The 18,537-nt window shown below is 38.2% G+C and overlaps 1 protein-coding gene across 2 annotated transcripts in view; it reads right to left on the bottom strand.

The window, feature by feature from the left end:
• The window catches only part of ITGBL1 (integrin, beta-like 1 (with EGF-like repeat domains)), a 502,759-nt gene that overhangs the window by 388,427 nt on the left and 95,795 nt on the right, over positions 1 to 18,537 (bottom strand). The window lies entirely within an intron of this gene.

Here is an 18,537-nt window from a genome sequence, read left to right as displayed (position 1 = left end):
TATTAATAATACTGTTCGATGATTTCTACATTCCATTGGAAGCCACAGTCATGAGCTCAAACACATATTGATGGGTTAGGCCAATCTGTTACAAAAGAACTCTTTAATGTGTTAAAGAGTAAAGAGACCTGTTTGAGGATGTAGACACACGGTATCCAATTGATGGTATTTTTAATGCTAATATTTTCATTGTGAACATTCAACAACGAATAAGGATGACCATAGAAGAACGGATGTATCTGGAGAAGAATGGATGATATTGGAGAAGAATATTAAAATATTAAAATAGACTGTCAGAAGAACAAAAAATCTGTCTTGGATTAAGTGCAAGAAGAATCCTACTTAGAAGCCAGGATGGTAAGTCTTCGTCTTTCATACTTAGGATATGTTATCAGAAGGGACCAATATCTGGAGAAAGACATCATGCTTGGTAAAGTACAGAGTCAGTAAAAAAGAAGATGACCCCCAAGGAGAAGGATTAGCACAGTGGTAGGTGCAATGGGCTCAAGTGTAACAAATGTGAGGATGGCACAGAATCAGACAGTGTTTTGTTCTGTTTTACATAGTGTTGCTATGGGCCAGAACCAATTCAATGGCACCTAACAACAGCAAAAAATATTGTTCATCATTTATAACATGTCCTGGAGTCACACTGTAGGATACACACTGCATCACAAGGTCAGTTTGAATACTAAAGGGGTCTATTGGCAAAATGGAGTCCTGGTGTGGTGCTACAGGATAATGCACTGGACTGCAAGGTCAATTTGAACCACAAGGTTGGTGTTTCAAACCCATCAGCCACTCTTTAGAAACCCTATCTAGGGTCACTATGAGTTGGAACCAACTCGACAATACTTAACAACCAACAATACACCAATGCAAGATGATACTAACACGTAAAATCATATACAATAGGGGAGTGAAGAATAAGTGGGAACCTCTATCATTTCTGTACAATTTTTCTGTCAACCTAAAGCTATACAAAAAAATAAATCATACTAATTTTTTTAAAAAATTGAAAACAAATCAGTGGGAAAAACACTGTCCAATTCAAAACTCTTTATATAACTAGACAACACATTTACCAACAGACATTTTAGACCTTTGGCATCAATCCATTCATCAGCTTACTAAATGAAGAGATACTACTGCTTCAACTTTGGAATTGGCCTATTTTCAAATTAGTTTGAAAAATGACGTGGTATTTGTTAATACTGATTTTTAGGACGTTGATTTTGTTTGTCAAGCCATGGCTGAATCCAATTCACCATCACCATATAGACAAAGCAGAAAAAAAAAAAAAAAATTAAATATCATTTCTGGGGACAAATAGCAAGGTGTACATCTCACCCTCATCTCTGAACCCAATTCCCTAAAATCTTTTGTTTTAATAAACCCCATGATCAAAGGCAGCAGCTACCCTGAGATGCTACTTAGTGCTATAACTACTCTTTTCTGGACTTGTTTCCTGACCCTTATTTATGCTGCTACTCAGGTTTTGAATCCAGTTTTACTATTTCCGATATTACTAATTTTTTGTTCTACTAGTTCCTGATACCTAACACGAGAACTTTGTTCAAGCCTAAATAAACTTATATTCCCTAATTATGCAGAACCAACAACTATTCAGCACTAACTTACAATCTATGTGTTGGAGTCATCTTGGGAGTGATTCTCCAGCCCTGCCAGCATTCAAATGACTGAGCTCAGACCTATAAATTGTCCACAACCTCCGGAAAGACCCTGAACCAAAATGGCATAACTAAGGTACTCTTGAATTATTGATGCACATAAACTATGGCATGATAATTTTTTATCATTGCTTTAAGTCAATAATAGGATAATTTGCTAGGCAGTAATAGATAACTACAACAAGGTAAACACAAAAATCCACTTGTCAAGAAAGTAACCTAAACAGTACTGAACCCTTTAACAAGGAAACGGTTCTATACATAAACTCCAGCATTTAAAGTATATTTGCTACTGCCAAGTGCCATCAAATGAGTTTGGACTCATAGTGACCCTGCATAGGCTTTCCAAAGAGCAACTGGTGGGTTTAAAACCACTGACCTTGTGATTAGTAGTCCAGTGTTTATCCTACAATGCCACACCAGGACTTTGGTACAGAAAATGACACAGATATGAAGCAGAAAAATAAACAACTATTTGTCATTTTGCAAAGCTTATAAAATCGTCACAACTGGACCAATAAATAACATGATGATAACAGGAAAAAAGATTGAAGTTGTCAAGACTTCACTTTGCTTGGATCTACTATCAGCATTCTGCTTGGTAAAGTAGAGGGTCAGCTAAAAAGAGGAAGAGCCCCCAAAGAAATGGATGGGCACAGTGGCAGAAGCAATAGGTTCAAACATAACAACAAAGGATGGCCCAGGCCTGGGCAGTGCTTCTTTCTGTTATGTATCAGGTCACTGTGAGTCGGAGCCAACTCAGTGACACCTCACAACAATGTAGTTTTGGTTATGGGTTTGAAAAAGTATCTATATTTGGGTCTGAAAATATATATAACGAGAGACTTTCAGAGTCCTGGAGTGACACTCTAGGATAAGCACTGGACTGCTAACCACAGGTCAGTAGTTTAAACCCACCAGTTGCTCTTTGGAAACCCTATAGAGGGTTGTTTTATATGTTATTATATTAACAGCAGAGAATTATGCTTCTTAAAGGTTATCAGAGTTTAATTTCAAAGTCTTTGCAGCTCTGCTTTCTATAGTTCATGCTATTTGTGCTTTTATACTAACTTACTGAAATGCTGACATCTAAAAGTTTATGTTGTTGTTGTTACTAAGTGCCCTGGAGTCAATTCTGACTCATAGCAACCCTGTTCGGGTTTCTAAGGACCGGCTGATGAATTTGAACCATCGACTTTGTGGTTCAAACCAACCTTTTGGACCTGTGCAATGTCTGATAGTACCAATACAATAATACAGATCTAAAACAGAATGATAACCAATCTAATGTATTTTGTCTAGGATAGAGACAGATGTGTGATCTAGATGATTAAGGACAATGGCAAGCCAGTACTGAAAAAGGAATTATCAAGATCAAGATTAAGACCAAAAAAACATTTACTTAAAGTTGAAAACTTGGAGCTATCACCAGAATACTATAATAATTAGGTCTGTACATGGAAAGACGGAGCAGCAGGGAGTCTAGACCCATGGAGGGAGAGGGTATGTGTGCTGGCAGCCAGGAGGCAGGGTGTGCCCTTTGGCTGTTTGAATGAATGAGTATTCCTGAGTATTTTGGTGCACATCCAAAAAAAAAAACCCCAAAAAACGAGGGAACAGAAGCAATACTGTTGAATGATTAAGCATGCAGGGGATTGTAATCTTTGCAATGAAATGAACTGATGTTCCCCATGTAAACTATCACTCACTTCATAATAAAAACTTTAAAATAATAATAATAATTAGGTCTGTATAAGAGGACTTAAAAAAGTTCAGGGGAAAATCCCATTATCTTTTCATTCCATTTTCCACATATTTTTTGAAGCTCCCTTATCTTACTTACTGCAGTTTCCTGTATAAAAATAGATTTCCTTTAGATACCTAATTAGAAGTCTGAATACAAGTCATTCCATAAATGAATTCACTATTTCTCAATGAATCCTTATTTTGTGTAAGTCACAAAATTGTGCTTGGAGTGGTCTTAAAGATAAACAATCAAGGGAACTTCAATTCCCTACTTCAGTCAATAGTCTTATATGCAAACAACCAGATAAAACCCAACTGAGAGGATTATCTAGTATTGCCATTACATGTTCCTATTTTAATATGTAAAACATGACAGGAAAGTAAAGTTACAAACCTAAAACTGAAGTCTGAAGAACTGAAAATGACATTTGATTTCTGTTTCGAAGCTGTGAGGAAGCATTTATCAAATAAAAACTTAAAATTTCAATGGCTTTCCCTCCCTGCCCTCACATAGAACATACTACATAAAAACCTGTACTCAAATGCTTATAGCAGTTTTATTCATAATTGTCAAAACTTGAAGCAAGCAGGATGTCCTTGAAGAGGTGCATGGATAAACACACTGTGATAATCTACACAGTAGAGCACTGCCCCATGAGAAAAGGAATGAGCGACCAAGCTATGAAAAAGCCCAGAGGAAACTGAAATACATAGTGATACGTGAGGTAAATCTGTCTGGAAAAGCTCCTTCACATAGAATTTCAAATATGGAGCCTTTTGGAAGAGGCAAAACCATAAATACAGTAAAAAGATCAGTGGTTGCCAAGGGTTCAGTGGGGCTTAAGATGATGAATAGGTGGAACACAGGGGATTTTTCTATCAGTGAAACTATTCTGCATGATGCAATACAAAATCTATTGCTGAAAGCTGTAAGAACTGTAAAACACAATTAACTCTAATGTAAGCTACTCATCAATCTTGGCTCACCATTTATAGGGGTATTAATATCAGGAGTCCTGGTGTAGGATAAACACTCGACTGCAAGTTCGGCATTCAAACTCACCAGCCGCTCATTGGAAACCCTAAACAGGGTCACTATGAGTCTGAACCCACTCAACACCACTTAACAAGAACAATAAGAACAAAACCAAGAGAAACCGTGTACAGGGGGGAGAGGGAACATGTGAGAACTCTCAGTACTTGGTGATGTTCTTCAAGAGGTGCATGGTTAACTGAAACCTCTGGTACAGAGGGTTGCTCTAAAAAAATAAAGTCTATAAAATACAAAAAAATTAGAATCAAATACATTCCTAAATTTTTTTAAAAAGTATGACACAATGTCTTAATGAAAGCAGAGGAAGAGAAATAGATTGGAAATGCACGGGTTTAAATTGATTTGTAAATTCAGTAATACACTACTTGGAATCCAACTAAAGAAAAGGTTAATCTGTAGGATATTATGAAGGCAAAAGTTCAGGGAATATGAAATAAAATTATTGTTGAAACTAAAAGTACATACAAATTTAAAACTTACTTTTCATTAGAGGGCTATGTTGTTGTTGTTAAGTGCAATCAAATTGTTTTTGACTCAGCGCAACTCTGTATAAGATTCTTGAGGAGTGGCTACTGGGTTTGAACTGCTGACTTTGTGTCCAGCAGTCCAGTGATTATCCTACAGCATCGTATCAGGACTCCTAGAGGACTATACATTGCTTCAAAATACAATTATAAAAAATTAACAAGCAATTTTATGATAAAATATGTTGTTGTAGGTGCCAACCATTTGGTTCTGACACACAGCAATCCTATGTATAACAGAAGGAAATACTGTCCTGTTCTGATCCATCCTCACAATTGTTGCTGTGTATGAACTCATTGCTACTGCCACAGTGTCAGTCCACCTCATTCAGGGTCTTCCTCTTTTTCATTGACCCTTGGCTTTACCAAGCATTATGCCCTTCTCCGTGAACTTGTCCCTCCTGAGAACATGTCCAATGTATGTGACACAAAGTCTCACCTTCCTTATTTCTCAGGAGCATTCTGGCTATACTTCTACCAGACTTGTTTGTTCTTCTGGCAATCCATTGTATAGTTAACATTCTTCACCAACACTATAATTCAAATTCATCTATTCATTTCTGGTCTTCCCTAGTCCAGCTTCCACATACATAGAAGCTCATTGAAAATAATATGGGTCAGGTGCATCTGAATCCTCATTCTTTGCTCTTTAATTCTTTTGAAGCAGATTTGCCCAATGCAATATATCTTTTGATTACTTTTCTGCTATTTCCATAATCATTGACTGTGAATTCGAATCAAATGAAGTTCTTGACAACTTCAGTCTTTATGGGGTCATCCATGGTCCAGTTGTGAGAATGTACACAATCTATTTCCCTCCAATTCTGCCACTGCCATCCTAATCCCATCTCTACTGATGTCTCACATGAACTATTAAAATAATTCACCAAGAAGTCTCCCTGTTTCCACTATTAGTATCTCCCAGTTTTGTTTTCCTCATGGAAATAGGTGTGGTCTGTTCAAAACCAAAAGCTAACGATCTCATTGCACTTCTTTCCACAGCTTTGGTATTAAAGATCCATACTCCTTCCACTGTCTAAAAGGCCCTTAGTGATTTGACCCCTGCCTCTCCCTCAGTAGCAACCTATACCTCTCTTCTTCTTATCTACTCACATCCTCTAGGCCAGAAACTCACCATACTCTCTGACATTCTCAGGTCCAGCTTCAACTGTCTTCTTCCTTAAATGCTCCCCTCACCCCACCTCCTACTCTTCTTTCATAGCTCAGCTCAAATCCCTCTGACTCAAGTGGAAAGGGATTTTCTCTGGCTGCCTACTACAACTCACATTTCTCTATCAAATGACCTAATAGTAATACGTACCTCTAATTTATGAACTTTTAATCTGGTTAAATACTTCCTGTCTTTCAGTTTATCATACTTCAGTGGTTTACATGTTGCTATGGTGTTGGAGTCCTGATGTGTTGCGGTGGAATAAAGCACTGGACTGCAAGATCAGTTTGAACCAAAATGTTGGTGGTTTAAACACACTAGCCACTCCTTAGAAGCCCTATACAGGGCTGTTATGAGTTGAACCCTATAGAGGGTTGCTATGAGTTGGAACTGACTCAAAGGCACTTAACAACAACATGGTGTTGAAGGAGAATATTAAAAGTACTATGGACTTCTGGAAGGAGCTCTGGTAGCATAGTGATTACAAATCAGGCTATGAACCTCAAATTCAGCAGTTCAAAACTACCAGCTGTTCCATGGGAGAAAAATAAGGCTTTCTGTTCCCATAAAGATTTACAGTCTCAGAAACCCTGTACAGGTTCACTATGAGTCAGAACTGACTTCATGGCACATAACAACAACAACAACAACAATGGACTTCCAGAAGAACACAGTATGCACTCAAAAAGTGTAAATGAAATAGGTAGAGATGTCAATCATGTGCACATTTCTACTAGAAGAACCTTCACGTTCTTGTCAAAGCTAAATGGCATGGGCAGAAGTACAGGTTAGACAGTTCTACTCACACACAATTCATCTAACACCTGAGGAATCTATTTCAAATACATTTTGTTTGACTGTTGTTGTTGTTAGGTGCCATCGAGTCATTACCAACTCATAGCAACCCTATGTACAACAGAACTAAACACAGCCTGGTCCTGGGCGAACATCACAGTTGTTGCCATGCTTGAGCCCACTGATACTGCCACTTTGCCATTCCATTTCGATGGGGGTCTTCCTCATTTTCTCTGACCCTCCACCTTACCAAACATGGTATCCTTCTCCAGTGACTGGTCCCTCCTGACAATATGTCCAAAGTATGAGAGATGAAGTTTTGGCCATCCTGGACTCCAAGGAACACTCCGGCTGCACTTCTTCCAACACAGATCTATTGGTTCGTTTGGCAGCCCATGGCACTTTCAATATTTTCCTCCAACACCATTACTCAAAAGCATCAATTCTTCTATGGTCTTCCTTATTCACTATCCAACTTTCGCATGCATATGTGGTTACTGAAAATACCATGGCTTGGGTCAGGCTCACTTTAGTCCTCAAATTGACACCTTTGTTCTCCAACACTTTAAAAAGGCCTTGTCCATCAGACTTGCCTAAGGCAATTCATTGTTTGAATGTACTCACTGCTAATCTTGGGCTTTTGTGAAGGTCTTAGCTTTAAATGTCTATAATAAATAAGTAGGCAAGTTTAAGCGTAAGTAACAGCTTAAATCACTGCATAAACACAGAAAATGCCTCTGTCTTAAACACTTAATGGAGAAATGGCCAGCTGAACATTTTATTTTTTGTGCCCCTTTTTCCATTTGTGTAGGATTATCCTTAATTTGTACAAAAAGGCTGTTAGATGCTGTTTTTTTTTTTTCTTTGACATTATGTGAGGATATATTTTCTCCTTGATTAATATTCTGAAATAGATTTTTAACGATATTTGCTTTATCAGCTCATAATATTTTTCTTGTATGCATTATTTAATAATACATACTCTGAGTATGTAATTTAATCCCCCAGACAAACTTGTGATGCCATACATAATCATGGATTTAAAGTTTGGGCTTGGGAGTCCGATTGCCATTTTCAAACCCTGTCTCACTGTGACTCTATTGGACAGCAGGGCCCCTCCCCATCCACTGTGGGTCTCTAATGTTGTTGGTAAGTGCATTTCAGTTGGTTCCAGCTCACAGCAACCTTGTATAGGATTTCCAAGGAAAGGCTGGTGGGTTTGAACCACCAACTTTGTGGTTAGCAGCACAGTGCTTTTCCTATTGTGCCACACCAGGACTTCCTGGGTCTCTAGGAGTACACGGTAAATACTAAAAGGATGAGTAATTTGACAACAATTTTTTTTTTTTTAATTAAAAAAATGGATCAGTCTGAACCACACTGCTTTTGCCAGCCATTCTGGAAATATGTGCTTAATAAGGAAAAATGCTGTCAATAATTATTTCAAAATTTAGTAAAAATGTGTCTTCTTTGAAAGCCAATTTTTATTAACTCTTACTTGTGAATTGAGTGAAGGTTTCCAGATCAGATCATCAGCTTTACATTTAACAAATCTTTTTTTCTTTCATCTCAATGATTGCAATCCCCTCCATGCAATGGCATTTATCCCAATTCCTCCCTGTGCTCATTCCCCCCACCTTCCTATCCCTTCTCAACTTTGTCCTTTGGAAAATGTTGCCCTTTAGATTTTGAAGGATTGACCATTTTATGGTGAGCATAACCTTACTAGTGTGGTTGTCCCCCTATATACGTATCTATTGATTGGCTGAAAATTAAGTCATGAGGGTGAATTCATTTTCAGACTTGAAGGGTGGTCAAGGATCATAGTCTCAGGTTCCTTTGGTCTCTTTCTCACCAGTAAACCTAGTCTTTTTTTTTTTTAATAGTCTTGAATTTTGTTCCACATTTTCTCCCACTCAATCCATGATCCTCTAATGTGCATCTTAGACGACCGCTCATGAGGTTTCACGATCCCAGATGCTATTCACCCAAGCATGATATAGAACATTGTCTTTGTGGACTAAATTATGCCAATTGACTGTGGTGTCCACTGAGACTAGGATCCTAAGCCCTCAGGCCCAGCAACTCATTGCCTTAAGATATTTGATAATATCCAATTTCATAATTTTCCTGATGTGCCTTCCACCACATTCATAGTTGTGTTTGCATGAAAGTTAAATACTCATGTACAAATATCCTCTTTCAAACTTACATATTTGCGCAAGATATATAGGGTCACTATGAGTCGATATATATACATATCCCACACAAATATGTGTGGGATATATATATATTCCACTCTTTACCCTATATGCCTAAGTCTCAATCCATGTATCTACAAATGGAGCACTATTATTCCAAGGTTGGGTATAGATCACTATTTACCCATTTACCTCTATCCCCCTTAGTCCACACATTCCTTGATGTGTCTTCACATATCTTCATTGTTCTTCTACCACCCTCTCTCTTCTTGTATATTATCCTCCCCATTACCCGAGCTGACATGGATCTGCCATCTGATCAGTAAAAGCCCATTTTTAAAAGATTGTCTTTATATTTAAAGACTGAAGCATACGTCAATATTTCAGTTACAACCTGATTATGTATTTTCATGTAATCCTTGCTTTACCAGGTCATATTATCTTAGGATGGCCCTCAAGGCTAGAGTAATAATTCTAGAAGTATTTGTGTATGCCTAAGACTGGAATAGTCCCTAGGTTCCCATGATCACCCACCCCAGTATCTCCTGTGCTGCTATGAAGCTGTTGGCTGCACTGATGCCCAAATAATTTGTTCTGCCACCTTAACAGCTAATGAAGAAAGTCTCTGCACACTCCCGGTCACTTATCACATCCCCACAGCTTGAGCTAATAAGATTAAAAGAGGATTTTTTTCCTACCAGGAACTAAAGCTTCCACAAATAAACGATTCTTTCAGTTTTCAGTAATTTCTCCTTTCTTGAGGAATTGGAGTTCTGTTTCCCCAGGAGCTGTGTCGGAGGCCATTTCAGATGGGATCATCAGTGTCACAGTCTAAGAGAGACTTCCTACTCATCAGAGCTAACATTTTGCTTCGATCTATCGCAAAGGTGAGTTCAGACACCTGGAAATCCTTCTTTGATCTCAGATCCCAAAATAGAAACAGGCTGCATTTTCTGTCAATAACTTGGAATATCATGTCTCACTCTCTGAGGCTTGAATGTCAACTCAAACCCTTGTCACAAGACCCTGTAGCCTTTCCTAGGGACCCCGATTATACTCAGTGTCTGAGGAGGGCATGAGGTGAGAACAGCCTTCAGAAGAGTAAGTACAAAGATTTAGAAGGATTCGTGTGGCTAAATGAACAACTATATTTTCCCTGGTTTCCTGAATCTTTCTGCCTGAATCCTGATTTTTACCTTCCAAAATTTCACATTTTAGTAAAACCCAGGAGGCTTTAAATTAAATAATCCACATTCCATTTTCACAAAATATGACATTTGGTTGGTTGAAAATAACATTTGCTTTAAATCTGTGTCAATGTGAACAAATCACTATCAGATTAATGTATTTCATTGTGTACACATAAAATAACTTCCCAGGTGCACTGCATTTGAACTAGAGGGAAGAAACTGTTAGAGGACACTGTCTGCAGATGGAAAGATTTAATAGAAAAAGACTGAAGAACAATCAAATTCATCTTGTTTCATCCTCTCTGCTCTCCAAGGGAATAGTTGGTGGAGAAAAGAAACATACCAAACCATCTTCTTTTTTTTCACTTTATTCCCCTATCTTAAGCACTTAATAGTCTGTAAGCAGGCACATGAGAATTTAGAAGAAAGAAAAGCACTGACATTTTAACTAGTAACATTTTCTCTTCATTTTGTCTGCTCTCATATGAAATTATAAAGATGATCAGAGATAAATACTGTGATTTATTCATAGTTGTCCCTTCTAACTGTAAGACACTGAGTATGAAAAATTATACGCAAAAATGTAATTAGAAAATACATGAACCAGTCCATTGGTAGCCAGGTAACAAAAGAGACATATAAAGGGCATTTTTTGAAGCTGAGTGTGCAGGCCAAGAGGGCAGTCTGTTTTAGATAAGGGAACCCAGTGGCACCAGTGGGGTAAGAGTTGGCATGTAAAGATTAAAGCCTAGGAAACACTATAGGGCAGCTCACTCTGTCACATGGGATTCCTATGAGTTGGAATTGACTCGGTGACACCCAACCACAAGAACACATTAAGAGGAAAGAGAAGGTGAGAAATGTATGTACAAGACAGAAGCAGTCATTCTAGATCTCTTCTCTTGTTCTCTTTATCTAGTTTCAAAGTAGAGTCAGGATACTTTTAAGTGACAGAGGAGTACAAAGGCATAAAGCAAAGAGTATATGAGCACCAGCAGTCTTCTTTCCTCAGAGCAAACCATTAAAAAAGTTGTCTTTCATGGAGGCACTTTGGAAAAGTCATAATTGCAGTAAAAACAAAAAGTCCCAAAAATCTATGTCCTGGTGTGGCTGTAGGATAAGCACTCAACCATAAGGTCAGTTTGAATCACAAGGTCGGTGGTTCAGACTCACCAACCACTCCTCAGAAATCTTATACAGGGTGACTACCAGTCAAAACCAACTACACAGCACATAACAAGAACAATATGCTGCTAACACATTCCATGTGGATCCTGACAAGCTATGGGCAATATTGCTGAGAATGAGTATTCTGGAACACTTAACTGTGCTCCTGAGGAACCTGTATATAGACCAAGAGGCAGTCTTTCAAACAGAACAAGGGGACACTGGCTTAAAATTGGAAAAGGTGTGCACAAGGGTTCTATCTTTTCACTATAATTATCAATCTGTATGATGAGCAAATAATCTGAAAGCTGGATTATATGAAGAAAAACAAGGCATCAGGATTGAAAAAAGATTCACTAACAACCTACAATATGCAGATGATACAACATTGCTTGCTGAAAGCGAAGAGGACTTAAAACACTTGCTGAAGACCACAGCCTTCACTATGGGTTGCACCTCAAGTAAAGAAAACAAAAATTCTTGTCACTGGACCAATAAATATCATGATAAATGGAGAAAAGATTGAAGTTGTCAAAGTCTTCAATTTGTTTGGATCCATTATTAACACTCACATAAGCAGCAGTCAAGAAATCAAATGACATATTGCATTAGGCAAATCGGCTGCACGTGACCTCTTTAAAGTGTTCAAGAGTAAAGATGTCAGTTTGAGGACTAAGGTGTGCATGACCCAAGCCGTGGTATTTTCAATAGCCTCATATGCATGTGAAAGTTGGACAACAAATAAAGAAGCCCATGGAATAATTGATGCATTTGAGTTATGATGTTGGAGGAGAAACACAACCAAATCTGTGTTGGACAAAGTTTCTTTGAAGCCGGGATGGCCAGACTTTGTTCTCATACTTCAGATGTGATTATTAGGAGGGACCGGTCCTTGGAGAGAGACATCAAGCTTGATAAAGTTGAAGGTCAATGAGAAAAAGGAGGACCTCCAGGGAGATGGATTGACACAGTGGGAGCAACAGTGGGATCCAGCACAGCAATGATAGTGAGATGAGTGCAGGACTACTGGGCAGTGTTCCATTCTGTTGTGCATTAGGTCACTATGAGTTGGTCTCAACTCGATGATACCTAACAATAACATGCTGCTAACATGAGGATTATTAGCATAATATCGTCTGTATAATGGCAAATGCAAATACATGGGTTAGGTGTTGAGAGAGTTAAAAGTAAGGTGAAAGTTAACATAATCAACAATAATTTTTCTTTTGTGAGATAAAACAGACAAACTAGGATTCTGACAACAAAAAACTCAAAAGGATACTTGTACACAATGTTCATTGTACCATTACAACCGCCAAAAGGTAAAAACAACCAAAGTGTCTATCTACAGATGGATGGAAAAAATGTAGAATTCTGGTGTGTAACGGTAGGATAAGCACTGCACTGCTAACCACAAGGGGGGTGGTTCAAACCCACCAGGTTCTCCTTAGAAACTCTATACAGGGTTACTGTGAGTCAGAATTGACTTAACAACAACATTCATAACTGGACTATCATTCAGTCATAACTGAATACCTATGAAACACTTTCATAAACTGATTTGGTTACCCAAGCAAGTCTTTGTTCAGACATGGGTGAACCTTGAATGCATTATGCAGAATGAAATAAATTAGGCACAAAATAGCAAATATTATGTATAAATATACAATTGATATGCAATTTCTACACAGAGACAAAAGTTTATTACTGTTTATAGAGACTGGGGAGAGGGGAGAACAATGAGTTATTATTTAAGGGGTATTGAGTTTCTGTTTCAAATGATAAAAAGCTTTTGGCAAAAGATAATGGCGAGGGTTATGCAACATAGCAAACACAATTAATGGCACTGAAATGCATTCTACACTTTAAAATCAATTAAAATGGCACATTTAAAAAAATATATATTTTAGCACAGTATCATTGTGGGGGAAAACTATGCAGAAGACAATAAGAATATGGGGCAAATGTAGAAATGGTGTGAAGTTCCTTTTGTAGACAGCAAATATGCAGTATAAAGTCAGAGACAGAGACAATGCAAACCAATGTGTTTATGAGTATATCACGGAAATGGATGAAACCCCATCCGTGGCCACCCATGCTACTAAACGAAGGGAGGTAGCATTGGAGATTTAATACTCTGACTTATATATTATAAACATGTAAGAATTTTGGTTGTTTGGTAGCATCAAATAGAATTTGATTCATATAGATGCCATGTAATAGAGTAGAAATGCCATGTAAAGTTTTGTGAGTTGCAATCTTTATGGTGAGGAAGGAGGAGCAGTTGGGAAATAGAGCCTTAATGACATAAAAAAAAAAAAAAAAGCTAGAGACTGAATGAAAGAATTTTGAAGACCAGTGACGTCTTCATTGCAAATGCCTTTTTTTGGGGGTTTGATGGCGTCTAGATGGAGGTGCAGTGACGTTCGCCGTCAGCCATACCACAGAATACCAGGCAAAGCAAATCCAGGGCAGAGTTCTAAAACTTGGAACCACAGAGATAGGAATATTTTAAAGGTTTGAAAGCTTACAGCTACTGGAACTTGAAGCTAAAGTAAGAAATTGCGTACTTTTGTATCTGCCGGGCTCACAGACCTGGAGCCGACATCTTGGGTGAGACCAAACGGCAAGACCAAGCGGGGGAGCAGAAACACCACGGGAAAACGCCATGGGGGAACCTTGGAGTAAAGGTGGATATTATACTTTGTCGGTTTTTCTTGGTTCTGATTTTCTTTTCTTTTTTGGTATCTGGTCATTGGCACCCCTACTGTTTGTGCACTTCCATTCTGGTTACTGGGGGTGGGGGGTGGGGTGGGGTGCCTGAGCAAGTGGACACCCTCCCCCCACCACCACTGGTGGATTCTTCTGCCACGCATGTGCATAGATACTCAGCCCATGAGCAGACCATGAACTTTTTTTTTTTTTTTTTAATACGGGAAAGGCCAGGGCAAGGCTGTAGAGAGGGAAAGAGAATTTTAAAACAAAACAGGCCGAAAACTGAATTAAAGCCTGAGGTATAGCTTAATAACCAAAACTGGCATCTTGATCTCTCAGGCAGCTTTGAAAGCAAGAAGCTGAATAGAGGAAATTAAAGTCATATTCATATTAGGCTACAGATTTTTTTTTTTTCTTCTGTCCCTCCTCTCCCTTTTCTGTGATTATAGACTGCAGTATTCAGTCTAGTTTTTGTTGTTGCTGGTTTGTTTGTTTTTCACATTTTTTTTTTTCCACTGGGGCTATTTTGCTGTTATATGTTCCCCCTTCTACATTTGGAGGACCTTTCTCAGCAACTGCTGCCATATAGTCAAGCTACAATCACACTCTATAAAACACCAAAACCCAGGCAAGAACCAGTACTAACTGCCATATACCAGGGAAACAGACAACACCTGTGAAAGTTACTCTGAGTTAAGCAATAAGAAGAGTGAAAAGGGAAGCCGACATCCTGATCAGATCTTCCTGGAAGCAATCAGAAAGCATAAAAAATACCAAAACACATACTTAAGTAAGTATTAAGGCTACAGATAAACACTAAACATGTCTAAGAAGCAAAAGCAGATGACCATATCAGCACATGTCCAAAAACAAGATAAAATGTCTGAGACAAATGACCTAGAGTTAGACCTGGACTCCATTCTGGAAGGAGGGCAGGCCTTGGAAATGCCTGAGAACAAATTCAGAAAAGTGATTATAAAATGTCTCAAAACATGTCACAATGGAGTTGAGAAAAATAAGGAAGAAGTCAGGAAAGCACTACAGGAACAATCAAATAAGATAGATACAGCATTGGACACACTTCAAAACCTACAGAAACGATCAATAATAAAGTCTCAGAAATACACAATACTCTGAAAGGGCAAAGGAGTAGAATAGAAGAGATGGAAGGCAGAGCCAGTGACCTGGAAGGCAAATGCCTTTTTAAAACAACATAAAAGATGGTTATACATGGACCTAACCAAATAGAAAAGAAATAGAAAAGGAACTCTGGTAAAGTAGTGGTTACGAATCGGACTGCTAACCTCAAGGTCAGCAGTTTGAAACTACCAGCTGTTCCATGGGAGAAAGATGAGGCTTTCTGCTTCTGTAAAGATTTACAGCCTCGGAAACCTGTGCAGGGTCGCTATGAGTCGGAACCGACTCCACGGTACTTAACAACAACAACAACAACCAAATAGAATACACAGGAATCAAACGGATTACATTTGACTCGTGTGGGAAGAAATAGTGAAAAATCTCCATATCATCAGCCAAAACCAGGCCATGGACAGACTGTGGAACTGACCATCAATTGCTCATATGTTAGTTTCAGTTTCAGTTGAAGAAAATTTAAACAGGTTCACAAGAGCCAAAATTTGATCTTGACATATCCCACCCAGATTTAGTGATAATCTCAAGAACAGATTTGATCCAGTAGGCACTAATGACCGAATCCAGAAGAGTTGTGGAATGACATCAAGACTATCATACAGGAAGAAAGCAAAAGGTCATTAAGAAGTCAAGAAATAAGGAATAGACCAAAATGTATATCAAAATAGCCTCTGAAACTTGCTGTCTAGTATAGAGATGCTAAAACAACTGGAAGAAATGAAGAGGTAAAAGAGCTGAACAGAGTATTTCCAAAGGCAGCTTGAGAAGACAAAGTCAAGTATAATGAAATGTGCAAAGACCTGGAGTTAGAAAACCAAAAGGGATGATCACTCACAACATTTCTGAACCTTAAAGAACTGGAAAAAAAAAAAAAAAAAAAAAGACTCAACTTGCAACACTGAAGGAGTCGATGGGCAAAATATTGAATGATACAGAAAGCATCCAAAGATGGAACGAATACACAGAATCATTGTACTGAAAAGAAATAAATAATGTTCAACCATTTCATGAGCTAGCATATGATTAAGAGTCAATGGTACTAAAGGAAGAAGTTAAAAGTACACTGAAAGCATCGACTAAGAACAAGGCTCCAGGAATCTATAGAATAGAAATTGAAATCTTTCAACAAACTGAATCAGCACTGGAGGCATTCACTCATCTATTCTAAGAAATGTGGAAGGAACCTCTCTGACCAACTGATTGGAAAAGATCCATATTTGTGCCCATTCCAAAGAGAGGTGATCCAAAGGAATGCAGAAACCATCAGACAATATCATGAATATCACATGCAAGTAAACTTTTGCTAAAAATAATTTTTAAATGGCTGCAACAGTACATTGACAAGAAACTGACAGAGGTTTAAGCAGGATTCAGACGACGAGATGTGGAATACGTGGTATCATTGCAGTTGTCAGACAGATCTTGGCTGAAAGCAGAAAATACCAGAAACATCTTTCCCTGTGCTTCACTGACTACGCAAAGGCTTTTGAATATGTGAATCATGACAAGCTATGGATAGCCGTGGAGAGTGAGTATTCTGGAACACTTAATTGTTCTCATGAAGAGTGTGTACATAAACCATGAGGCAGTCATTAACACAGAACAAGGGGAAACTGAATGTTTTAACATCAGGAAAGGTGTGCACCAGGGTTGTACTGTTTCACCATACTTATGAAACCTGTATGCTGAGCAAATAATTTGAAAAGCCAGATTCTATTAAGAAGAATGTGGCATCAGGATGGGAGAAAGACTTGCTATATGCAGATGATGCAACCTTGCTTGCTGAAAATGAAGGGGACTTAAAATACTTACTGATGAAGATCTAATATTATGGTTTGCATCTCAATTTAAAGAAAATACAAAAATCCTCACCACTTGACCAATATATAACACCATGATAACTGGAGAAAAGATTGAAGTCAAAGACATTATTTTACTTGGATCCACTATCAACATTTATGGAAACAGTAGTCGAGAAATCAAATACCATATTGCAATAGGCAAATCTGCCACACAAAATCTCTTTAAAGTGTTCAAGAGCAAAGATGTCAGCTTGAAAATGAAGGTGTGCCTGACCCAAGCCATGATATTTTCAATAGTCTCATATGCATGTGAAAGTTGGACAATGAATAAGGCAGCCCATGGAAGAATTTATTCATTTGAGCTATGGTGTTGGAGAAGAATACTAAAAACATCATGGAGTGCTAGAACAAACATCTGTGATGGAAGACGTACAGCCTGAATACTCCTTGGAAACCAGGTTAGTCAGACTTTGTCTCTCATACTTTGGACATATTATTAGGATGGACTAATCCCTGGAGAAGGACATCACGTTAGGTAAAGTGAAGTGTCAGAGAAAAAGAGGAAGGCCTCCAATGAGATTGATTGTCCCAGTGGAAGAAGCAGCCTTAAAGACAATTGTGAAAATGGCTCACAACTGGATGGTGATTCATTCTGTTGTGCATATGAGTTGGAATTGACTCAACAGCACCTAACAGCAACAAGCTTTACAAAAGCCGATGAACATGTCTTTCTCCCATGGAGCAACTTAGTGGGTTGGAACCACCATGCTTAAACATCCTTATGTACAAATAAATAATTTAGGTTGCTTGTTTATTTTTAACGGGATGATATTTTATCTCTCTTTATCCTATCCTAAGAAAAGGCTTTGATGAACCAAAGTTACTTGAATCCTAAATGAATTCCATTAAATATTCCACTATACTCTCAAGCCACAAACCTTAACAAGTAACCAAATCCATTTGTAAAAGTCGTTCACAGATATTAAATGATGTACTAAAAAAAGATTGCATCTGTACACCAATTAACCAAATTCAGTAGTCTCCTGGGTATTCCAGTTAATTGGCCTAATAATCTGTTTAGTGCTTCTCCTTCTACTTCTTTGCATAGTACTGGAATTTTTAAAAGCTTGAAACCAGCCATTCAAGTCCTAACAGTTAGTTTCTACTCACTTGGTGTAACAGAGAAAGGCGAGTCTGGAACAGGAGGATATGGAATGTAAGATCATTTGCTTCCAGGAACAAGTGCCTCCTCTGTCATGAGACCAGGAGAAGTGGGTGCAGGGGCCATTCCCATCACTGAACATTTGGATTCCATAGAAGACTCCTGAA

This window comes from Chrysochloris asiatica, unplaced genomic scaffold (genome assembly GCF_000296735.1).
Source record: "Chrysochloris asiatica unplaced genomic scaffold, ChrAsi1.0 scaffold00029, whole genome shotgun sequence".
In the NCBI taxonomy this organism is placed as follows: domain Eukaryota; kingdom Metazoa; phylum Chordata; class Mammalia; order Afrosoricida; family Chrysochloridae; genus Chrysochloris; species Chrysochloris asiatica.
Note: the sequence above shows the minus strand (reverse complement) of the source record. Positions and strands in the feature narration are given on the sequence as shown.